The sequence below is a fragment of the Acanthochromis polyacanthus genome, chromosome 22 (assembly GCF_021347895.1).
Source record: "Acanthochromis polyacanthus isolate Apoly-LR-REF ecotype Palm Island chromosome 22, KAUST_Apoly_ChrSc, whole genome shotgun sequence".
Taxonomy (NCBI): domain Eukaryota; kingdom Metazoa; phylum Chordata; class Actinopteri; family Pomacentridae; genus Acanthochromis; species Acanthochromis polyacanthus.
This window is the reverse complement of record NC_067134.1, coordinates 5,148,354-5,171,897: the sequence shown is the minus strand read 5'-3', so window position 1 is coordinate 5,171,897 and position 23,544 is coordinate 5,148,354. Positions and strand designations below refer to the sequence as shown.

Sequence of the window (23,544 nt, the reverse complement as noted above, 5' to 3'; positions counted from 1 at the left end):
TCTTAGTCAAGTGGCTTGGTAAGGAGTCTTCTGAACACGTGAAAAGAATCCGAGCTGTTCATGTTGCCAACCCCAAAGCTGCTCTCGAATTGTCTTGGGATAGACTACAGGACTGCTATGCCACACCAGAAATAATCGAAAATGCCTTGTTTAAAAGACTGGATAGTTTCCCCCGTCTGTCTGCCAAGGACAACACAAAACTGAGAGAGCTTAGCGATCTTCTCATGGAGCTGCTGGTAGCAAAGGGTGATGGCTATCTTCCCGGACTTGCTTACCTCGACACTCCTCGTGGAATAAAGCCTATTGTAGAAAAACTGCCTCCTGGCCTACAGGACAAATGGCTTAGCATAGGTTCCAGATACAAGGAAGAACACAGAGTGACATTTCCTCCCTTTTCCTTTTTTGTGGACTTTGTTTATGGCCAGGCCAAAGCCAGAAATGACCCAAGCTTTGTCTTGTCCAATAGCAGCCAATCTTACAACAAACATGATAAAGCTCCCTTTAATCTGAGTGGGTTCAAGACTGCTGTATCTGTGCATAAGACAAATGTCACTGCAAGCTCTGATGCAGGCTCAGACAACGATCCTGCTCGCTATTGCCCTGTTCACAGGAAAACTCATCCTCTGGCTAAATGTAGAGCCTTCAGAATGAAAACACTGTTTGAACGAAAAAACATCTTAAAAGAGCACAAGCGGTGCTTTAAGTGCTGCTCCCCAAACCACCTTGCTAAAGACTGTCAGACTATTCTGAAATGTACTGAGTGTGAGAGTGACAGACACTGTTTTGCAATGCATCCAGACTCAGCCCATCTCTCTGCTCCATCACCCACAACTGAGCCAGATGCAGAACCTCAAGACAGCCGTGCACTTGAGGTGACGTCAAGGTGCACTAAAGTCTGCAGTGAAGGCAGCCCTTCTCGGTCATGTTCAAAGGTGTGTTTAGTACGAGTCTTTCCTCGAGGTCAGTCAGAGCGCTCTGTAAAAATGTATGTCATCCTTGATGATCAGAGCAACCGTTCACTTGCTCGCTCTGAATTTTTCCAACTGTTCGGGGTTGAAGGCAACCTGTCGCCATACATGATGAAAACATGTGCAGGTACGACAGAGATGACAGGAAGGAAAGCAGTGGGCTTTCAAATTGAAGCAATAAATGGAGGCATGTGCATGGATCTCCCACCTCTCATCGAGTGCAATGAAATAATGAACAACAGATCCGAAATACCGACACCAGAGGTCGCCCTTGCTCATGCCCACTTAAAACATATTGCTCCCAACATTCCAGAGCTAGATCCTAATGCTCAGATGATGATTCTACTGGGGAGAGACATGATACGAGTGCACAAGGTGAGACAGCAAGTAAATGGACCTCATAATGCACCCTTTGCTCAGCGCCTGGACTTGGGCTGGGTGATTGTGGGTGAAGTGTGCATCGACAGTGCTCATAAACCCGTTGTAAGTGCCTTCAAGACTCACATCTTACAGAACGGACGTCCATCTCTCCTCACTCCTTGCCACAACAGCATTGATGTAAAAGAAAAACCAAGCTACGGCGGGGAGCAAAGGAGTGGCCATTTTAGATGCACATCAAAGCCCTTCTCAGCAGAAGACAAACTAGGGCTCAAGGTGTTTGAACGTACAGAGAACGACAACAAGTGTGCTATGTCCTTTGAGGATGAGATGTTTCTAAAAATCATGGAGAAAGAAGTCCATCAGGATGAAATGAACAGTTGGATTGCTCCCTTGCCGTTCAGGTCGCCTCGTCTCTCACTCCCAGATAACAGAGAACAGGCTTTGTCTCGCCTCAGCTCTTTAAGACGCACCCTCACCAAAAATCCTGAAATGAAACAGCAGTTCTCTGCCTTCATGGAAAAGCTGTTTGAGAACCAGCATGCAGAGCCTGCACCACCAATCCAGGAGCAACGTGAATGCTGGTACTTGCCCATCTTCGGTGTATATCACCCCCAGAAGCCAGCACAGATACGAGTCGTGTTCGACTCAAGCGCCCAGCAACAAGGAGTCTCCCTCAACTCAGTCCTGTTGACCGGGCCTGACCTCAATAACACTCTCCTGGGCGTCTTGCTACGGTTCAGAAAAGACCTCATTGCAGTCACTGCTGATATTCAACAAATGTTTTATGGATTCCTAGTGAGAGACGACCACAGAGACTATCTGAGATTCCTATGGCACAAGGATAACAACCTGTCGAAAGAGGTGGAAGAGTATCGCATGCGTGTGCATGTATTTGGAAACAGCCCGTCTCCAGCGGTCGCTATATATTGTCTCCGGAGAGCAGCTCAGCAAGGTGAGACAAAGTTTGGAGCAGACACCAGACAGTTTGTTGAGAGACACTTCTATGTGGATGACGGACTGATATCGCTTCCCACAGAGTCTGCAGCTATAGACTTGCTGAAGCGTACTTGTGCATCACTTGCTGAGTCGAACCTGAAACTCCACAAAATTGCTTCAAACAGCCTCGCTGTGATGCAGGCCTTTGAACCTGAGGAACTGGCTTCTGGAATCAAAGATTTGGGTCTTGATGATGAAACCCTGCCGACCCAAAGGAGCTTAGGATTGTGCTGGGATTTAAACACAGACACCTTCACATTCAAAGTAGCTGTTGCTAACAAGCCATACACTCGCCGTGGAGTACTCTCCATCATTAACAGCATATTTGACCCTCTAGGACTGGCGGCACCGGTGACAGTTAGGGGCAAATTATTGTTGAGAGAGCTGGCTGGTGGAATTCAGGATTGGGATGCCCTTCTTCCCGATGACAGACTGAGTACATGGGAGGCATGGAAATCATCGCTCCAAGAGCTGAGCAGCCTTAACATACCTCGCTGTTACGTACCAATGTCGCTCTCAAGATCCTCATACACCGAACTGTGTCTCTTCTCTGACGCCTCAAACTGGGCCATAGGGGCAGTGGCTTATCTCCGAGCTGTCACCGAAGATGGTCGCTGTGAAGTTGGATTTGTACTAGGGAAAGCAAAGCTAGCACCACAGCCTGAACCCACAATTCCCCGACTTGAGCTATGTGGGGCTGTTCTGGCAGTTGAGATGGCAGAGCTGATCTTAGACGAACTGGACCACAAACCAGACGCAGTGAAGTTCTACTGCGACAGCAGAGTGGTCCTTGGATACATCGGTAATGACTCGAAACGTTTCTTTGTGTATGTGCATAATCGAGTGCACCGCATACGCCAGACAACGTCCCCAGAACAGTGGCACTATGTCCCTTCAGAACAGAACCCAGCAGATCTGGCGACGAGATCTGTCTCCGCATCACAGCTTATGGACACTAGGTGGTTCAAGGGACCTGACTTTCTCTACAAGCCTCCTGAGCCTGAAGTCCATGCACTTTTTGAACTGGTAGATCCTGAAAAGGATGTAGAAGTCAGACCGCAAGTGACTGCCTTTGCTACCTGTGTTAAAACCAGGAGACTCACCTCTGAACGTTTTCAGCGTTTCTCCACGTGGGACTCCTTGTTAAGAGCTGTCGCCTTCTTAATTCACCAAGCACGTTCTCACAGGCCTGCAGACTCCACCGACCCATTACACCACACATGCAAGGGATGGCATCGATGCAGCAGACCTCGTACACCTGGAGAGCTTGCAGCTGCTAAGAAACTTATACTTGAAACTGTTCAGAGAGACACATATCCGGAAGAGTATGCTGCTCTTCAAGCAAAAAGGGAAGTTTCTACTTCAAGTGAAATCCTGAACCTTGACCCCTACATGAATGATGGTCTGTTGCGTGTTGGGGGACGACTTAGACATGCTTCACTTGAATCAGAGGTAAAGAACCCAATCATCCTCTCAAAGCACAGTCACGTAACCAGACTGCTAGTAAGGCATTATCATATGGCAGTGAAACATCAGGGACGACAGTTCACAGAGGGGGCCATTAGGGCAGCTGGTCTGTGGATTGTTTCTGGAAAGAGGCTGGTTAGCTCTATTCTTCATCACTGCATAACATGTCGCAAGCTCAGAGGGAAGGTAGAGGTACAGAAGATGGCAGACCTGCCTCCAGAGAGACTCGACACATCCCCACCTTTCTCTTATGTAGGACTTGATGTGTTTGGACCGTGGGCAGTAGTCACTCGTCGCACACGAGGGGGTGCGGCTCACAGCAAACGATGGGCCATTCTGTTCACATGTATGAATACCAGAGGTGTCCATATTGAAGTCATTGAATCGTTGGATACTGACAGTTGCATAAATGCGCTGAGGAGATTCTTTGCAATTAGAGGCTCAGCAAAACAGCTCAGGTCAGACAGGGGCACTAATTTCATTGCAGCTAGTTTGGAACTGGGCATGGGACAGCCTGACGAAAAACAAACCAGCATCCTGAAGTATCTCCATAGCAACGGCTGCACATGGAAGTTCAACCCACCACACGCTTCCCACATGGGGGGAGTGTGGGAGAGGATGATTGGAGTGACACGCCGAATATTGGATTCCATGCTTTTGCAGAACAAACACACTCATCTGACACATGATGTGCTGTGTACCTTAATGGCAGAGATATCAGCAATAATCAATGCACGGCCCTTGGTTCCTGTCTCATCGGACTCTTCCTCACCGTTTCTGCTTTCCCCTGCCATGATCTTGACCCAAAAGCCAAGCTTGCCTGCTCCACCTGTAAACTTTGCTGAAAAAGATCTCCTGAGAGCCCAGTGGAGACAAGTACAAGTGCTTGCTAATGTATTCTGGAGCCGCTGGAGGAACGAGTACATTAATACTCTGCACTCAAGACGCAAGTGGCATAAAACGCATCGCAACCTGCAACCTGGAGACATTGTGATGTTAAAACAAGGCCAAGCTCCTAGGAATGAGTGGCCTATGGCTGTTGTCACATCTACCTTTCCAAGTAGTGATGGCAAGGTTCGCAAGGTCGAGGTACGGACATCATCTAAGGGAACATCAAAGACTTACCTGCGACCCATCTCTGATGTCATCATCCTCCTTGAAAAGGACTAACAAGTAAAAGTTAAAGTTAGTGACATGGTAATGCCAGACGGGGAGTGTTCTGCCCGCAGATGACAATTCATCATTTCTAGTTAAATAACATACAGTTTAAAAAGCAAGTTAAAAGTATTTCATCAGAATTTTATTGTGAAAGATCAAGTTGGAAGTATTTCATCGGTGTTTTACTGTGAAAGGTTAAAAAGGATCTGCTTTGCATTGTGGGACAGAGATGCTCATATGTACACACGCAGAGAGAAGCAGACACATGGTGACAGCATTCCTCCTGTTACGTTTTTTCCTACACCCGCGAAAGCAATGGCTGTAAGTTTTTCTTCATTGTTTAACGTTCAGGACGGCCATAAGATGCTTGATTTGACTGTTGTTTATTTGTAGAAATGCATTTATTGTGGTTTATTCTGTTTTAATCACGGAAATATATGCTAATGTCTAACTGTGTCAACACGTTTTTTAGCTTGTGAACGAGTACATCAGCATATCGGTGGCTTGCGTGACAATTTGCATAGCATGTTAACATAGCATTTAGTCAGTAGTTTGATGTTTAATGACTGTTTATAGCACTTGCTCGCGGTTTATATTAACCAGGCAACTTTACAACTAAGCTAAAAATGCCTTTTTCTCTTCTCTGTTTGTATATTGCAGTTTCACTCATAAGTTTTCACCTGTCATCCATGAGATGCTAATAAAGGAGCAAGGCGCTCGCTTCCTGGCTCGTGAAAACCGAGTTTGGCTGGCTGTTTAACTGCGTTGACATACAAGTTGTATATAACACGTAGAGAGAACAGTACAATCACACTGATCTTAAAACCTGGTAAGCCCCCTGCAGAATGCTCTTCATTTAGACCAATAAGTCTGATGGGGGTTGATACTAAAATACTTTGTAAAGTTTTAGCAAAAAGATTAGACTCCTACATCTCACAATTGGTTCATAATGATCAAAATGGTTTTTTACCAAAACGTCAAGGATTCCACAATATTAGGAGAGTTCTCAATATAATTTATGAGAAATTTAATGCAAAGGATACAGCCTTATTATCACTGGATGCCCGTCAGGCCTTTGACAGGATAGAATGGCCATATTTATTTAACGTTCTGCCAAGATTTGGATTTGGAAACAGTTTTCTTAAATGGATTCGAATTTTGTACATAGAACCCAGGGCCAGTATTTTAACAAATAATATAGTTTCAAAACCAATTACATGAGAACGCTCCACACGCCAGGGATGCCCACTATCACCAATGCTATTCATACTGGCTATAGAACCCTTGGCTATGGCAATACGAACACATACAGACTTGTCTGGTATCCGTATAGGAGAACAAGAACATAGATTGGCTCTATATGCTGATGATCTGATAGTTTTCTTAACAAAACTGTCTATCAGCATACCAAGCCTAATGCAACAAATTAAACTATTTGGACAGTTTTCTGGATATACTATAAATGACTCAAAATCTTCCATACTATTTTTAAATGAGGACGAAAGGCTAAAACCAATCATACAAACCCCGTTTATTAATGCATACGAGGGATTTGTATATCTTGGAATTAAAATTACCCCTGACGTTAAAACCATCGTTGCAAGAAATTACGACCCTTTGATCAGAGAAGTGAAGGCAACTCTGGATAGATGGATGACAATGCCCATATCAATAATTGGCCGAATAAACATGATTAAGATGAGCGTGCTACCAAAGTTCTTATACCTCTTTCAGTCACTCCCTCTACCACCACCAAAATTATTCTTTGATGAAATAAACAGTATTCTTAATGCTTTCATCTGGAATAATAAAAAGTCCAGGCTGAGACTTCGCTTGCTGTACCTGCCATATGAAAGAGGAGGGCTAAAATTGCCAAATCTGAAATGGTATTACTGGTCTGCGCAGTTACGCTCAGCCATGTTTTACTTTTCAACTGAGATACCCCCAGCCTGGGTAAACATTGAACAAACATCAGTACCGAGCTTTGCATTGAAACTGTATTTGTACTCTGCAAATCCCAAATGCTTAAAGAAAATAACAAACAACCCTTTCCTTAAAAATACCATAGACATTTGGTATAGGGCACATCAACATGTTGGCGATCTTCCTCCTATTTCACGTCTCTCCCCTATATGGGGCAACATGTGCTTCAAGGCAGGAAGAGCGGATGGAGGTTTCAGAACTTGGGCATATAAAGGTGTATAGAAGGTGGCAGACCTTTATAAGGATGGTAGTCTCCTCACATGTGATCAACTATGTCAAACATATGACATTCCAAAGAAACATTTTTTTAAATATTTACAAGTAAAACATTTCATAATGTCAAAATACAAACACATTCTGAACCTCCGCTATCCCATCTGGAGAACCTTACACTGCAAAACTTAGAGGAGAAAGGTCAAATTTCTTTATTTTATGCAACTCTATTGGCACATGATAAGGAAACTACCACTGACAGGCTGGATGCATGGAGATCTGATCTTCAAGAGGATATACACACGTGGACAAAATTGTTGGTACCCCTCAGTTAAAGAAGGAAAAACCCACAATTCTCACTGAAATCACTTGAAACTCACAAAAGTAACAATAAATAAAAATTTATTGAAAATTAAATAATCTAAAACAGCCATTACTTTTGAATTGTTGATTAACATAATTATTTAAAAAAACAAACTAATGAAACAGGCCTGGACAAAAATGATGGTACCTCTATAAAAGATTGAAAACTATTTGACCAGAGTGACATGATTAACTCAGGTGTGTCATTTAATTGACATCACAGGTGTTTCCAAACTCATAATCAGTCAGTCTGCCTATTTAAAGGGAGACAAGTAGTCACCCTGCTGTTTGGTGAAAAGGTGTGTACCACACTGAACATGGACAACAGAAAGCGAAGGAGAGAATTGTCCCAGGACATCCGAAAAAAAATGATAGACAAACATCTTAAAGGTAAAGGCTATAAGACCATCTCTAAACAGCTTGAAGTTCCTGTGACAACAGTGGCTCATATTATTCAGAAGTTCAAGACCCACGGGACAGTAGCCAACATCCCTGGACGTGGCCACAAGAGGAAAATTGATGACAAATTGAAGAGACGGATCGTTCGAATTGTATCCAAAGAGCCCAGAGCAACCTCCAAAGAAATTAAAGGTGAACTCCAAGGCCAAGGTACATCAGTGTCAGATCGCACCATTCGTCGTTATTTGAGCCAAAGTGGACTTCATGGGAGACGACCAAGGAGGACACCACTGCTGAAAAAAACTCATAAAAAAGCGAGACTGGAATTTGCAAAAATGCATGTTGACAAGCCACAAAGCTTCTGGGAGAATGTCCTTTGGACAGATGAGACCAAACTGGAGCTTTTTGGTAAGGCACATCAACTCTATGTTCATAGACTCAAAAACCAAGCATACGAAGAAAAGAACACTGTCCCTACGGTGAAACATGGAGGAGGCTCAGTAATGTTTTGGGGCTGCTTTGCTGCATCTGGCACAGGGTGTCTTGAAAGTGTGCAAGGTACGTTGAAATCTGAAGACTATCAAGGCATTCTGGAGAGAAATGTGCTGCCTAGTGTCAGAAAGCTTGGTCTCAGTCACAGGTCATGGGTCTTCCAACAGGACAACAATCCAAAACACACAGCCAAAAACACCCAAGAATGGCTGAGAGAAAAGCGTTGGACTATTCTAAAGTGGCCTTCTATGAGCCCAGATCTGAATCCCATTGAACATATGTGGAAGGAGCTGAAACATGCCATTTGGAGAAGACACCCATCAAACCTGAGACAACTGGAGCTGTTTGCTCATGAGGAGTGGGCCAAAATACCTGTTGACAGCTGCAGAACGCTCATTGACAAATACAGAAATCGTTTAATTGCAGTGATTGCCTCAAAAGGTTGTGCAACAAAATATTAAGTTATGGGTACCATCATTTTTGTCCAGCCCTATTTCATTAGTTTGTTTTTTTTAAATAATTATGTTAATCAACAATTCAAAAGTGATGGCTGATTTTGATTATTTAATTTTCAATAAATTTTTATTTATTGTTACTTTTGTGAGTTTCAAGTGATTTCACACTATCATACCAAATTTACTAATGGTACAATTTGCCATGAGTAAAACGCTCTGTTAGGAAAATGTGCATTATTCCTGATATAATAATACCAAATCCAGTTAGAATATGCGATGCCAGATGAATTTCAGCACTTTTGGAACAACATTTTGAAGCTGTTCGGCCTTATCTTAGCGATACCTCAGTAGGGATGGAGCAGAGCTGACGTTAATTATCACTAATAATTATCGTCCCTGGGATAACACCACGTGGTGCTACTGAAACGAAAGAAGCTACTCTTTGTATAAAGATGTACACAGGGCTCTCACGTTTGATCTCAGGTCACAGTGAGATTTTGCTGGCTTGCAACTGGGAGGTGGTGGTGCTGGGGTTGGGGGGGTCATCACCCATCCTTAAGCACTTATATTTTAAAACAAAACCCAGTTAATCAGTATTCGTGCTTTTTTTGCCGCCACTAATGGGTCATAATGTTACTTTGTGGTGTTAGCATATTATATCAGGTAATGATGCAACATATACTGCAAATGTTACTCTTTTTTTTAGTATTTACCTCTAACATTTCTACAATGCTCTTTCAAACTGAAAATGTGCAGTTTTTATTTTAATTATAAACGCTTCTCATGTTTAAAGTATAACTACCTAACTTAACATTGATTATTGGTTTAAGTGTGGTACCTGGGGACCAGAGTTTGTATGTTAATGCGATTGGACTTTGCTTTTCCATGTAATTGAAGGTATGGAGGAAGAATAAGATTAAGCTCTCGTTTTTTTTATGCAGTGGGCTACAAAATCAAATGAGATAAGTTGCTTTTCTCTTGCCATTAGGCACAACCGTCGTGTGTATGCAGTGTGCATGCAGTATGCCTCCTCTGCGGTCAGATCGACCTCATCTTACCCAGATACAGCCTTGCTATTTTCTGATTGGCTGATGTACAGCCGTATGTTATTTTTTGATTGATGAGTAGTTGTTCTTATGGCTGGGTCGCAAGGCTTCTGTTGGGCTCGATGAGACTACTGCATATAGCAGTGTAACCCAGTGGGAATTGCATAATTATTTTTTATGCGTGAGAAGTAACAGGTTTGGCATGTCAGCGTGTAAAAAGGTTCAAATGCGTGTGTTACACACTAAATGCATGAGACTTGAGAGCCTGTGTATAAATGGATTCATTTTGATTAAGAAGAAATGCAAATTTTATTGAAAAATGACTTCATTTATTTTTTTTAATTTTATTTATATTTAAACTGCAATGAGGATGAAAGTATTAAAGATGGTTTAATTCATGAAGGTGATGTAATTTATTTTATGTTAGAGCCTCTACCAAAATAAATTGCATCACCTTCATGAATTAAACCATCTGTAGTTTATTCAAAGACATCCACTTGTCAAAACAAAACAACCGCCCCCCCCTTCCATATCTTTATTAAATATGATAATGTCATAACCCGGCTCGAAGGCCATGGCAAAACAACGAGGAGTGTTTTTTTCCAAAGTAATTTATTATAAAGTAAAGTAAAATAAACAGAGGATAAATGCAAGCATGAGGTGTGTCTCGTCTGTACTATCAGTGGTGTATATGTGGCTGTGTGGAAATGATGTAGTGCAAGGTGTTGTAAAGTGCACTAACAAAAGAAACTAACATAAATGGTGCATAGGGCGTCGGCAGCTGGAACCAGGAGCAGAGAGAGACCAGTGCCCAGTAGAGCACAGGAAGCAAATACACTGACAGCCATTAAAAACTTTGAGACCATATTTTTTCAACACAATTTTTATTTTGAAGCCCAAAACTGGATTTTCTTCATATGAATCATATGTTTAGCATATTGGAATATATGTATATATAGCATACACAGAAACAAAAATCTAAAGTTTCAAGAATGATTTCAAAATAAAGAATTTCACAAAAGAAAACAGCACCTGCCAAACACAAAGTCACAACAGTCAATACAGAGTATGGCCTCCATTTGCTTCGATGCAGGCAGCAATCCCTTGGGAACAGCCCATACACCTGGCTACATCACTGTAGCTCAAACCGGCCTCCACCATACCCAGTGCCTGGAGACGTTGTTCATATGATAGATGCGGCACGATGCTGTTCACTGGACTAACAATGGTGGCCTTTATATAGGCCTTCAAAACCCATTCTCCAATTGTGCAGATACTCACTGAGTATTTGGTTCACTTTTGCAAAGTGACCAACCCATGTGCAATGAATCATGCCAACTCATCATTATCTCAACTACCAGGGCACTAGATCATCAGTAAATCCACAATGAATAATTACAACCCCCCTACAAGTAGAATTCTGCGTACATTTCTACCTCAAAGTTCCTATTGACTGTCCAGTCAAGTTTCTATTGACTATATATATATATATATATATACACACGTGGACAAAATTGTTGGTACCCCTCAGTTAAAGAAGGAAAAACCCACAATTCTCACTGAAATCACTTGAAACTCACAAAAGTAACAATAAAAATTTATTGAAAATTAAATAATCAAAAACAGCCATTACTTTTGAATTGTTGATTAACAATTATTTAAAAAAACAAACTAATGAAACAGGCCTGGACAAAAATGATGGTACCTCTATAAAAGATTGAAAACTATTTGACCAGAGTGACATGATTAACTCAGGTGTGTCATTTAATTGACATCACAGGTGTTTCCAAACTCATAATCAGTCAGTCTGCCTATTTAAAGGGAGACAAGTAGTCACCCTGCTGTTTGGTGAAAAGGTGTGTACCACACTGAACATGGACAACAGAAAGTGAAGGAGAGAATTGTCCCAGGACATCCGAAAAAAAATTATAGACAAACATCTTAAAGGTAAAGGCTATAAGACCATCTCTAAACAGCTTGAAGTTCCTGTGACAAACAGTGGCTCATATTATTCAGAAGTTCAAGACCCACGGGACAGTAGCCAACCTCCCTGGACGTGGCCGCAAGAGGAAAATTGTTGACAAATTGAAGAGACGGATCGTTGGAATTGTATCCAAAGAGCCCAGAGCAACCTCCAAAGAAATTAAAGGTGAACTCCAAGGCCAAGGTACATCAGTGTCAGATCGCACCATTCGTCGTTGTTTGAGCCAAAGTGGACTTCATGGGAGACGACCAAGGAGGACACCACTGCTGAAAAAAACTCATAAAAAAGCCAGACTGGAATTTGCAAAAATGCATGTTGACAAGCCACAAAGCTTCTGGGAGAATGTCCTTTGGACAGATGAGACCAAACTGGAGCTTTTTGGTAAGGCACATCAACTCTATGTTCATAGACTCAAAAACCAAGCATACGAAGAAAAGAACACTGTCCCTATGGTGAAACATGGAGGAGGCTCAGTAATGTTTTGGGGCTGCTTTGCTGCATCTGACACAGGGTGTCTTGAAAGTGTGCAAGGTACGATGAAATCTGAAGACTATCAAGGCATTCTGGAGAGAAATGTGCTGCCTAGTGTCAGAAAGCTTGGTCTCAGTCGCAGGTCATGGGTCTTCCAACAGGACAACGATCCAAAACACACAGCCAAAAACACCCAAGAATGGCTGAGAGAAAAGCGTTGGACTATTCTAAAGTGGCCTTCTATGAGCCCAGATCTGAATCCCATTGAACATATGTGGAAGGAGCTGAAACATGCCATTTGGAGAAGACACCCATCAAACCTGAGACAACTGGAGCTGTTTGCTCATGAGGAGTGGGCCAAAATACCTGTTGACAGCTGCAGAACGCTCATTGACAAATACAGAAATCGTTTAATTGCAGTGATTGCCTCAAAAGGTTGTGCAACAAAATATTAAGTTATGGGTACCATCATTTTTGTCCAGCCCTATTTCATTAGTTTGTTTTTTTAAATAATTATGTTAATCAACAATTCAAAAGTGATGGCTGATTTTGATTATTTAATTTTCAATAAATTTTTATTTGTTACTTTTGTGAGTTTCAAGTGATTTCAGTGAGAATTGTGGGTTTTTCCCTTCTTTAACTGAGGGGCACCAACAATTTTGTCCACGTGTGTATATATAGTGTAGAAGTGGAGCAGCAGGCCCAGGTGTTCCACATCCCAGTCATCTCTCCTGGCCAATCCCAGCACCTTAAAGAGAACAGCTGTTATTAGTTCACCTAATAGGCAGACACACACGGGGGCCGTCACCCCCCCCCCCCCCCCCCCCCAATAAAGTCGGGGCTCCTAGGGAGTCACCGGCTCCAAACCACCAAAGATTTACCCATACCACCAACTAAAATGATCAAATAACCTATAACTATAAATGTCAAAATCCTCAAATCCAGTGTTAAACAAGGAACATATACAAATCCAATCCAATGTTTAATGCGTAAACTACCCCATCCACTCTCAGCAACCCCAGTACCTGAGAAGCAAATTAAGAGAAGAGAGCAGAGCAGCAACACCACCACACACAAGGCTTCAATAAAACACAATCAAGGAAACTCTACAGGTTAGAGGTGACACGCCTGCAGAAATAAAGACCACCCAACCAGTCTCTGATCGGGTGACCTAAAAGACTCCAAGAATATAACAATGGTGATGAACTTGACCGAGCATTTGCAGAAGTAGTAACTGCTGTCAATCAGATCCTTAATGAAGTAACCTGCAGTGGGCCACATCGTCAGCAACACTAGAACTTTCAGAACAGTAAACAGCACCTTTTTCCAATCGCAAGTCTCGGTTTTCAGAATGTTTGGAGCTGTCATGGGTTTTCTGTGGCAGCCCGGCTGTGAAACTGCAGGCCTGAGCTTTAAAGGCTGAGAGCTTTCTTCAGGTGCCTGAACAGTTGTGGCTGGTGTTGGCCGAAGAGGAGCAGGTTTCTCAAACTGGTTCAGCTTCCCTGTTAACTGACACACATGACAGGTTTTTATAAATGCAGAGACATCTTTCCTCATATGTGGCCAAAAGAAATGTCTTAAAATGTTCAAATATGTCTTCCTGACACCAAAGTGTCCACTTTCAGCACCAAAGCTCAGAACTTAGCTGGAACCACCAACTGGAAAACAGCCTCTCCAACATAGTCACAGCCGAGGTGCGTCCACTTCCTAAACAACAAACCATTCTGCACACAATAACCACTGGCCATACCGTTCAACTCCGTTGCAGGCAAAACTCGACCAAACATTTCCTTTAATGAAGGATCACTCTGCTGCTCGTGCACCAGCTCACTGGCTGACACAGCCAGAGGAAAATCAGACAGAGGTGGGACCTCCACTATCTTATCCCCACTGTTCGTCACAGCCTCAGTCATACTACATGTAACCACAGCAGCTGGAACCATCTCCTGTAACTCAAGGGGAACCCTTCTTAGACAAAAGATCCACTGGATCAGGTATCAAAGGTGAAGGAACCGACTCGGATCAAACTCTGCTACCATCCAATCTATTACCCAATATGAAGTGAACTCCCTCTATAGGCAATGCTGGTCAAACTCCAACAGATATCTCACCCTGTAGTAGGTCACAATTCAGGACCACCTTACGTATTGGAATGGGCAACACCGTCAAATTTATCCCTCGACCAAGAACACTAGCAGTCCCCGTAGCAGTCTTGTCACAAAACGACAACACAGAAGCCACAATATAAGAATCATAAGCTCCAGTATCCCTCAGGATTTTAATTGGAACCTTTGACTCATTACCCACTATAGAGACAAAACCATCCCGAATAAACGGTAAATACGCAGCCAAAATGTCAGGTTCACAAACATTGGAAGAAAGGGTCTCAGAAACTCTGCAGGTCACAACTGGCGCTACTGCAACTGCAGGCTTTTACATTTGATCTTACCATTTTATTCCTGGCTTGCAAGATATGACAGTCAGCCTTCCAATGCCCTACTTGATGACAGCAGTTACTGTTGTCAAAGCTGTCTAGTGTTCTGGCCTCCAATTTAGATGAACCGACCATCCCTGAACGCGTCTGTTCCGCAGGAACGTACGGATGCTTTCTCTGCCAGCCAAAATCTGGCGCAGGAACGCGCTCCCAAAAATTTGTCTTGTGAAGCAGCTCAAACTCATCAGCTGTCATAGCAGCCTTGGAAGCAGTCTTTACATCTCATTTATTAACAAACGCGGCAATGCGAGGTGGAAGCATATTTTTAAACCGTTCTAAGACCAACAACTCACACAAATCATTCAAAAGTTGTGATATTAAGAGCAGTTAACCAACATTTAAAATTCAGAGATAAGTCTCTGGCAAACTCAAACATCTGGCCAGGACGTCTCTCCCACGACCTAAACCGCTGTCTGTATGCCTCCGGAAAAAGTTTGTAAGCTTTCAGGACAGCCGCTTTAACCTTCTCATAGCTACTGCTATCCTCTGTGCTCAATGAAGACTATACCTCTTGCGCTTTCCCAGTCAGGACACACTGCAGCATTAACACGCAGTCTGCATCAGGCCAACCTCTGGCTTTCACCACCTGGTCAAGTAAAACAAAAAAATGAATCTGGGTCTCTGTCATTAAGTTGTGGCAACAATCGCAAATTACTTATATCAAAAGAACGAGTGGAATCCTGCTCACCCTTTCCATCACCATGTTGCTCTCCTGTTTTGCCCATAGACAGATGAGTCCTCTCCAATTCCAATCGAGCTCTCTCGGTTTCCCTCTCCTGCCGGATGCGCTCGATTTCAACCTGTTTTTTTAATCTGTAATTCATGTCTTAACTGATCGTGCTGCAACTGTAAAATGAGAAGCTCTTTCTGTTGCTCAAATGTTAACCCCTGTGTTTGTACAGAAAAGGAAACCGCAGGACCCTCTTCCTGATCTACAGTCAAAACTCCCATTTTCATTAATTCTGTTTTTAAGGTCACCTTAATATTTTCTTTTAACAGTTTGTCTCCCAAACCAATACTATAATGCTCAGCAAGCCTCACCAACTGTTCCTTTGTACACTTTCCTAAATTCTCCTCAGATGGAGAAGCAATGAATGACTCAACTTCTGACATTTTGAGGATTTATTCAAAAGCAACTACAGCATTAAACAATTTCACACTGGAACACGACCTGTCAGGCACCACAAGGCCACCGTGTGTGTTCGGAGAGTCAGTATGGATGGAGTTCTCCCGCTATCTAATGCACCAAACCCCGCTATCTAACTCCTCCCTAGTCTTCATGCAACGACTAGTGGCAGGTTCTTATGCACCGTTGACCGCTGGTCCAGTTGGGTGACAAGCACGCCAGCAACCCTCCCGAAACCACAGACATGCTCCCAAGCAAAGCTTTAACCGCACGAGTCACAGCACTTCCAAGCCCCACGTAACCAACCCAAAAGGGAGCGCTGCTACAGCCTACAGGAAAAAACTCCACACCATATGATAACAAAACATGAGGATACCTTACCTGACTATCCTGCTACCTGTGCAAACAAAACTGCAGCCGCAGATCAACGCCGAGTACACAGGGTAAGTAAACAATCGAACATACCTTAATATAGCGACCAACTTACTCCGATCACCAGCCCAAATAAGTTGTGTTCCTCTCTCAACTCACCACAAACAGACGTAAAAAGAACAAAATTTTTTAAAGCCAACGTAAATATAGAAACAAAAGACAATCAGTACACCAAACAATTTTACGCATGTGCGCTCTCGCCGGCACAAAGCACCAATCAACAAACTTACAATCTGAATACAACAGCAAACAGACCAAGCCAAAATTCCCAAAAAGCAAAAACTCCTCACAAACATTTTCAATCAAATCAAGTCCCGACCAACCAAAAAACAAATGGCGCAACAAATTATTTAACTGTTGCCCATAAGCAACACTTCAAACAAGCCAACTTGCGCAATCAAACAGGAACAAAACAGCTGGACGAGCCCCCATTTTGTCATAACCCGGCTCCAAGGCCATGACAAAACGAGGAGTGTTTAAAATAAACAGAGGATAAATGCAAGCATGAGGGGTGTCTTGTCTGTACTATCAGTGGTGTATATGTGGCTATGTGGAAATGATGTGGTGCAAGGTGTTGTAAAGTGCAGTAACAAAAGAAACTAACATAAATGGTGCATAGAGCATCAGCAGCTAGAACCAGGAGCAGAGAGAGACCAGCGCCCAGTAGAGCACAGGAAGCAAATATATATAGTAGAAGTGGAGCAGCAGGCCCAGGTCTTCCACATCCCAATCATCTCTCCTGGCCAATCCCAACACCTTAAAGAGAACAGCTGTTATTAGTTCACCTAATAGGCGGACACACACGGGGGCTGTCACAATAATCACAGGGTTAAACAAGCAAACAAGTTTTCAAACTCCCCACAGCCATTGTCAGATGGAAAAGCACAGCCGGGAGCTTACACTTGGCACAAGCCCAAATTTAGCATCTGCACATTTTTTTTCAACCTCATGAAGGTGTGCTGCATGTCTGTGCAATTCTCGGCCGAGTGCGGATGTTGCGTTCATGAGCGTCGGAATTTTCTATACTGCTGAAAATAACTGGGGTTACAATGGTTTACATGTGAAGAATTTGAATGTGGTGGAGACAAAATGACCCCTGACAAAAAGTGGGGGGGACACATCCCCACCGTCCCCCCTAAACCGACACCTTTGGTTAGAGGTTTAAATGCTTCTGAACGTTTCAGCGTAGACTATAGAGAGATGACTGCAACTTGGTTCACAGCTCATTGGACACTTAACATTAAACATTGAACATTACCATAAGAAACAGAGCTAAACATACTCAAACTATAATTTTGTCCCCACCAGAACTGCAATTGTAAGCGCTGGAAGTCCTACAGGTCCAGACTTGTAGGCCACAGGTAACATCTACATTTTTTTAAAAAGTGCCCAAAAACATTGGCCTGCCGTTCTGAAGTGCTAATGAAAGCATTGCATATTTCCTTTTTGTCCATCCTCCCCAGCTTGTCTCTGTGGACATGGCAGACAGCCACACTGTTGAGCCTCACCTGGGACATTGTGGAGCGGAGCCACGTTTTCAGACTCGGGGGATTTCACCTAAATGATCAGCAGCTTAAGATGAAAAATATATATATATATATGTATATATATATATATATATATGTATGTACACACACACATGCATCCGTGACCTTTTATACCACCCGTTTTACAGGCATCTGCTTTCTTTCTGTTGGCTGAGCAGAAGTCTATGTTAGTTTAAATAGGCTTAATTATTTAACAGAACATGATATGGATGCAGACATTAAGGCTATGTGTGGATAAAACAATTGCACAGTCAAACAGCCATTTAATATTTAGGCTACTTCACAATGTAAAACATGATCAATATGAAGTACCTCCATGAAATAATAAAAATTTAGCATCTGCACGTTTTTTTTAACCTGCGTCAGAATTTTCTAACATACATACATATATATATATATATATATATATATATATATATATATATATATATATATATATATATATATATATATATATGATTATTTAGTTCTCTTTTGTCTTTTTTTGTCTTTTGGCCCCTTCACACCACAACAGAACTTGTAACTGTAAGTTGGCAATACTCCAAAGATTTATCCATAAAGATGTCCACTGCACAGACTGACACAGTGAGATGGATGTTCAGTAAACACCAGAGGTTCATTCCATGGAATTCATGTGCAACTGTATAATTTAATGTCCTCTATGTATTCCCAGTTATCAGTAAAACAGAGTTACAAACTGCATTTGCTGAGAAAAATCCAAAAACAGATTAGGAGGGCAGATCTGGAAATTGAAATACTGGAGCACAAGTTAGAGGTGCGTGATGGTCACAGGTGAATTATGTTAACTACTGGAACATGAACTGAACTATCTTTTATTTGTAGGAAATAAAGAAGACCAAATGAAATGTGTATCATGTCTTTATTTGTTGTGGTGGTGATGATGGTGACTTAAACTCTAAAGTGATTATTGCATATGGTGTCTCTGACTGCTCTGCTGTCCTGGATAGCTGCAGGTGGATGGGGTCATCATCTGGGTCTTCAGTTTGTAGGGCAGGGTGTTGCTCTCCTCTAATAGTGGTAATATTATGAAGAACAACACATGCCACAGTAATATCACAGGCCCTCTCAGGGGTCACCCCGAGGAGACGTAGGCTCTGGAAACGGGCTTTCAGAAGGCCTATGGTCATCTCCACCCGGGCCCTGGTCCTGCAGTGAGCCTGGTTGAAGTTCTGTTGGGGGCCTGGTTCAGGGTCAGGGTATGAGATCATCAGCCTGGATTGGCATGGTAACCCCTGTCACCCAGCAGAAGGCCCTCAAACTCTCCTGTAATGTATAGTGGATACATTAGAGTATATTAAAGGAGGGAGACAAGTGAATTATATTGTGAAAATCTTTAGGCTGCTGACCATGTTGCAGTCTGTTGCTCAGGTTAGACTCTCCATAAATCCTGGAGTCATGAACAGACCCAGACCACTTGGCCTCCACACTGGAAATGATGTATGTGTAAGACAGGGGTGTCAAGATCCGTTCCTGGAGGGCCACTATCCTGCATGTTTTAGATGTTTCCCTCTTCCAACACAGCTGATTCAAATGATCAGGCTCGTTATCAGGCTTCTGCTGAGCTTGATGATGAGCTGATCATTTGAATCAGGTGTGTTGGAAGAGGGAAACATCTAAAACATGCAGGATAGTGGCCCTCCAGGAACTGAGTTTGACACCCCTGGTGTAAGAATTTTCCAAAGGCCTAGGATCAAACTCATATAAGCACTCTCTCTCCAATGCTGAACTTCGTTCTCCATTCCTGGAGGAAAGCCGGGGACAGTGTATTTCTATGTGTTTTATTCACAGGAAAAGGACATTCAGATCTTTCACTTGAGGATGGAGCGCCTGTAATCATTTCTACACCTGGAAGAACCTTTCTGATGGACAAGGATTCTCAGTTATATGCTATGGATGTTGTGTTAATGAACTTTCATGCTAAAATCCCTTTTCAGCTTTAGGAGACCCTTAGCCGGAGACCTCTCTACATTCCACAGGATCAGATAACAGCCATAAACTTTACGACCTGCTGGAGCACCGAGAAGCACTCTCTCTCTCTCTCTCTCTCTCTCTTACTTTGACTGGAACTGAACTGAAACAAAGGACTTCTCCAAAAATTCATATTTCTGAGATGTATTTTGAATTTCCATGATTACCAAAGTGGTAGTGACATGATGTTGTACATTGCTTCCAAAAATGACACTCCTATCTATTACAGAAGTGGATTTATTAATTTGTGATATTTAATCATTTCTTCCCCAGGATACTATGATTTTGGAATGAATTCTATTATTAACCTCTGAATTTACTTTCTATCTAGGTTGAAAGGTGAAATTTGTATTTACCTGTTACCAAATCTCTGACTTTTTTTTCCCAATGTGATATATATATTTAATGTCATAAACATAAACATATAGTTATGAATGAAATAATTCACATAATATGAACATATGTATTAATCTACACATTTAGGAACATGCGTGCCTCTTTCACACAACTGAAATATGGGGAGATATAGATCGTTTACCCGTTTAATGTCACATACTCTTTATCCATTTTGGATCATTTCCTTTCTCTGTGAGAACAAAGGAACTGTTATCGCTCGGCAACTCGCCCCGAAAGTTCCTTGCTCCACCCAGGTCTGGCCCTCAGAGGCTTCTGACCCTTAAATTCAGCTTCTGCCCCCACTCTCTTACTCTCTTACCCTCTCCTTCCGTCTCTGGGACCCATGTCAGGGTTTCCCACTATTTCCTTCTAAAGCGCGTTTTTTTTTCTATCTCCTAAAGTTCTAAGTTCCAAAGTTTATCTATTTTATCCTTTTTACTTTTGTAACCTAAGTAGACATATTTGCTCACACTCAACGCCGAATTTATTCTTTTATTCGTGATTTTTGACAGAGAACCGATTAAGCACCAGCATTTATTTTTCCTAATTTTAGCAGTTTTTCATCAAACATCCGTTTATCTTGGCTAAAGCCTGAGAGCCCTCATTTTAATTCAAGTGACTCTTCATCAACCGGGCTCCATTCAGCTGTGCACTCCGGAGACCTGCTGGATCAGATCTCCTTCGACGGAACCAATTACTGAGGCAGGACACCAATGCTTTGCCATAACGACGATACTACGCACAGAACCAGCAAGTCCAGGTGCGTTTTGAAGCGTCCGCTGAAGGCTCGCAAGGTCCCAGCCAGGAGTCAACTCCGACAGATGGTTCCGTTACCGTAAAGCGGGTTGAAATGCTCTGATTCTGATTTCTGGGTTGATACTACTAATCATTTGATTAATTAAATTCATGTAATCCGTTTATTCCTTTACAAATCATTGATTTTAATCCAAATTACCGTGTACCTCGTCAGGTTAGTTATCTTGCTCTTCTCTCACCATATTTCCTTCTCACCATACTATGCTTTGAACACACACAAACCTCTCACCACATGCACACCCACACATTCCACAGAAACACACACCCGCACGCACGCACACACACATGTAGACATGCACGCACATACACACACATTATATAGGCACTGTAAATAGGATCTCACTTGTTTATTTTAATAGAATAGTCAATAGACCAAATTAGTTTTGAGTGTTTCTTGTGTAAGAATGCGGGTCCCTTTAACGAGAATTCAAACCTTTAAGATATTGATATTGAGATTGATCAAATTTTATATGAATATTAATTTTTTTATTAATGTTAATTAATTAATTCCTTATTTCGATGCTGCATATGTAGGTCTCCTACATATGCAGCATCACATATGACCTAGACACTGCAGAGAATGACAGATGTTGAACTATGATGCAGTCTTTAACATTTAAAAACAGTAGTCAGTCTACCTGTAGCCTACCTGCACATTTATGCTGTGAATGGACTTCCTGTTCATGATGTGAGGGAGCTGTAATGGGGATGTGTGTATGTAGCCAGTGACACTGGGAAATCCTAAAAGAAATTAAAATGACTAATCCCAGTCTGAGGTTTCGGCACAATGTCATTAACAGAATATGATTTAAAATGAATTTAACAGATCTCTACATCATTCACCTGCAATCCTGTGGAACTCCTCCTTGATGCTCTGACAGGTTTATGTCCAGGGAAAACCACAATGATGATGAAAGCCGTTTCAGGGCCAGGAACACTTTTCTGACTGTCCTGCATACAGTTGTCTTACTGAAGTGTTCTGCATCTCCGACAATATATAAAAACTTCCATTTGCAAAGAACCGCAGCGCAACACACAATATCTGCTCCAGCGTGATATGGTTCTCTCTCCGACTTCCGCATTTGAGAAAAATAAAAAACAAACACCGCGCGGTTTCGCTCATAGATATATACAAACGCTAGATGTCTCGAGACGGAGTCGGCGGCGGCGTCACTTGGCGGCCATCTTAGGACAGGGGACTGCTGGCGCACTGTACTGTAGTCAATGGTAAGGTGGATGATTTCCTCACTTTAACACTCATAACTCGCTCAATTCTTGATTGATTTACAAACGGTTTAGTTTATTACAAACCTTATTAACGTGGCTGTGATTCAGGCTCAATTCCGAAATCGCAGCTTTTCGTTTTGAAAAATGCGGCATAGTTGTGTGTCTTTTCTGCCTGGCTACTCACATTGAAGATGGTGTTACTCACAATCTGATTGTCAATTATTAGGTTTTCCTGAGACCAGCGTTTTTTGAGAACCTAATCTTTAGGCGAAATTGCATTCTTTGTGGTTGTGGTTGTATTTATTTGCTTGTTAAGAGACTTTGATTGAGACCTTAGACTTATTGTTTGTATACATCTATGCCTGGATTAGTTAGCCTGCAGCCGAAATGCATTGTGGGTAATGTAGGCACCAGGTTCATGAAAAGAAAAGACATCATCTCTTTTTGTTGTGCATTGATTTTGGTTGAGCTTTGTTTTTATCTGTGCATTAGAAAGCTGATAGTAATAAAAAAAAGTGCAATGCTAAATATTAAAATTACATTTACATCCATTTATGCTGAAAAAAGCTGATATCTGTGTTCATTATTATATGAATTCAATGGTTTTAATTATTCTTATGTAAGCAGTAAAACAAGTACATCTCTGACGTTTATAACAAACCAAGCTGTTGTAAAATCGATTGAAAATTGAGCAATCTACAGTGATTTTAAAATCCATGCTCCATTGACTTTAATGTTATGAGTGATCGAGCAGCCCTGTCCCAAGATGGCCGCCATGTGGCGACGTTGCTCCCCATAGGCTGACAGCGCTCATGAGCCATCTAGTGTTTGTATATATCTATGGTCTCGCTCTCCAGAACCGCGGAGGAGGCTGGGACTTGTAGGACTCTGGGACGTGTAGGACGCTACTGCGCATGCTCTTACCGTCAAAAACGCTAGTGCGCATGCTCCAAAATGCAGAAGTCACGCTGGAGAGATGGCAGCTGATCGTAGAGGCAAACAGGTTGCAGAAATTATCTAGTGTTATCTTGCAATATTTGAAAACGGTATATTTGTTTTACTGTAAAGCACTTTGTGCAATTCAAGGGCACACACACACCAGAAGTAGGTGGCTGCCTGATTCTGGGATTCCGCCAATGTA

At 42.2% G+C, this 23,544-nt stretch overlaps 2 protein-coding genes across 18 annotated transcripts in view; both read right to left on the bottom strand.

Moving 5' to 3' along the window:
• Positions 1-23,544, bottom strand: part of LOC110972485 (zinc finger protein OZF-like) — a 657,596-nt gene that overhangs the window by 105,007 nt on the left and 529,045 nt on the right. The gene's annotated exons all lie outside the window — the stretch shown is intronic.
• Positions 18,842-23,544, bottom strand: part of LOC110961818 (dehydrogenase/reductase SDR family member on chromosome X-like) — a 37,814-nt gene continuing 33,111 nt past the window's right edge. The window contains exon 4 of the mRNA XM_051943056.1: positions 18,842-19,259. The gene's annotated coding sequence lies outside the window, so the exon portion shown is untranslated. The remainder of the gene's footprint in view (positions 19,260-23,544) is intronic.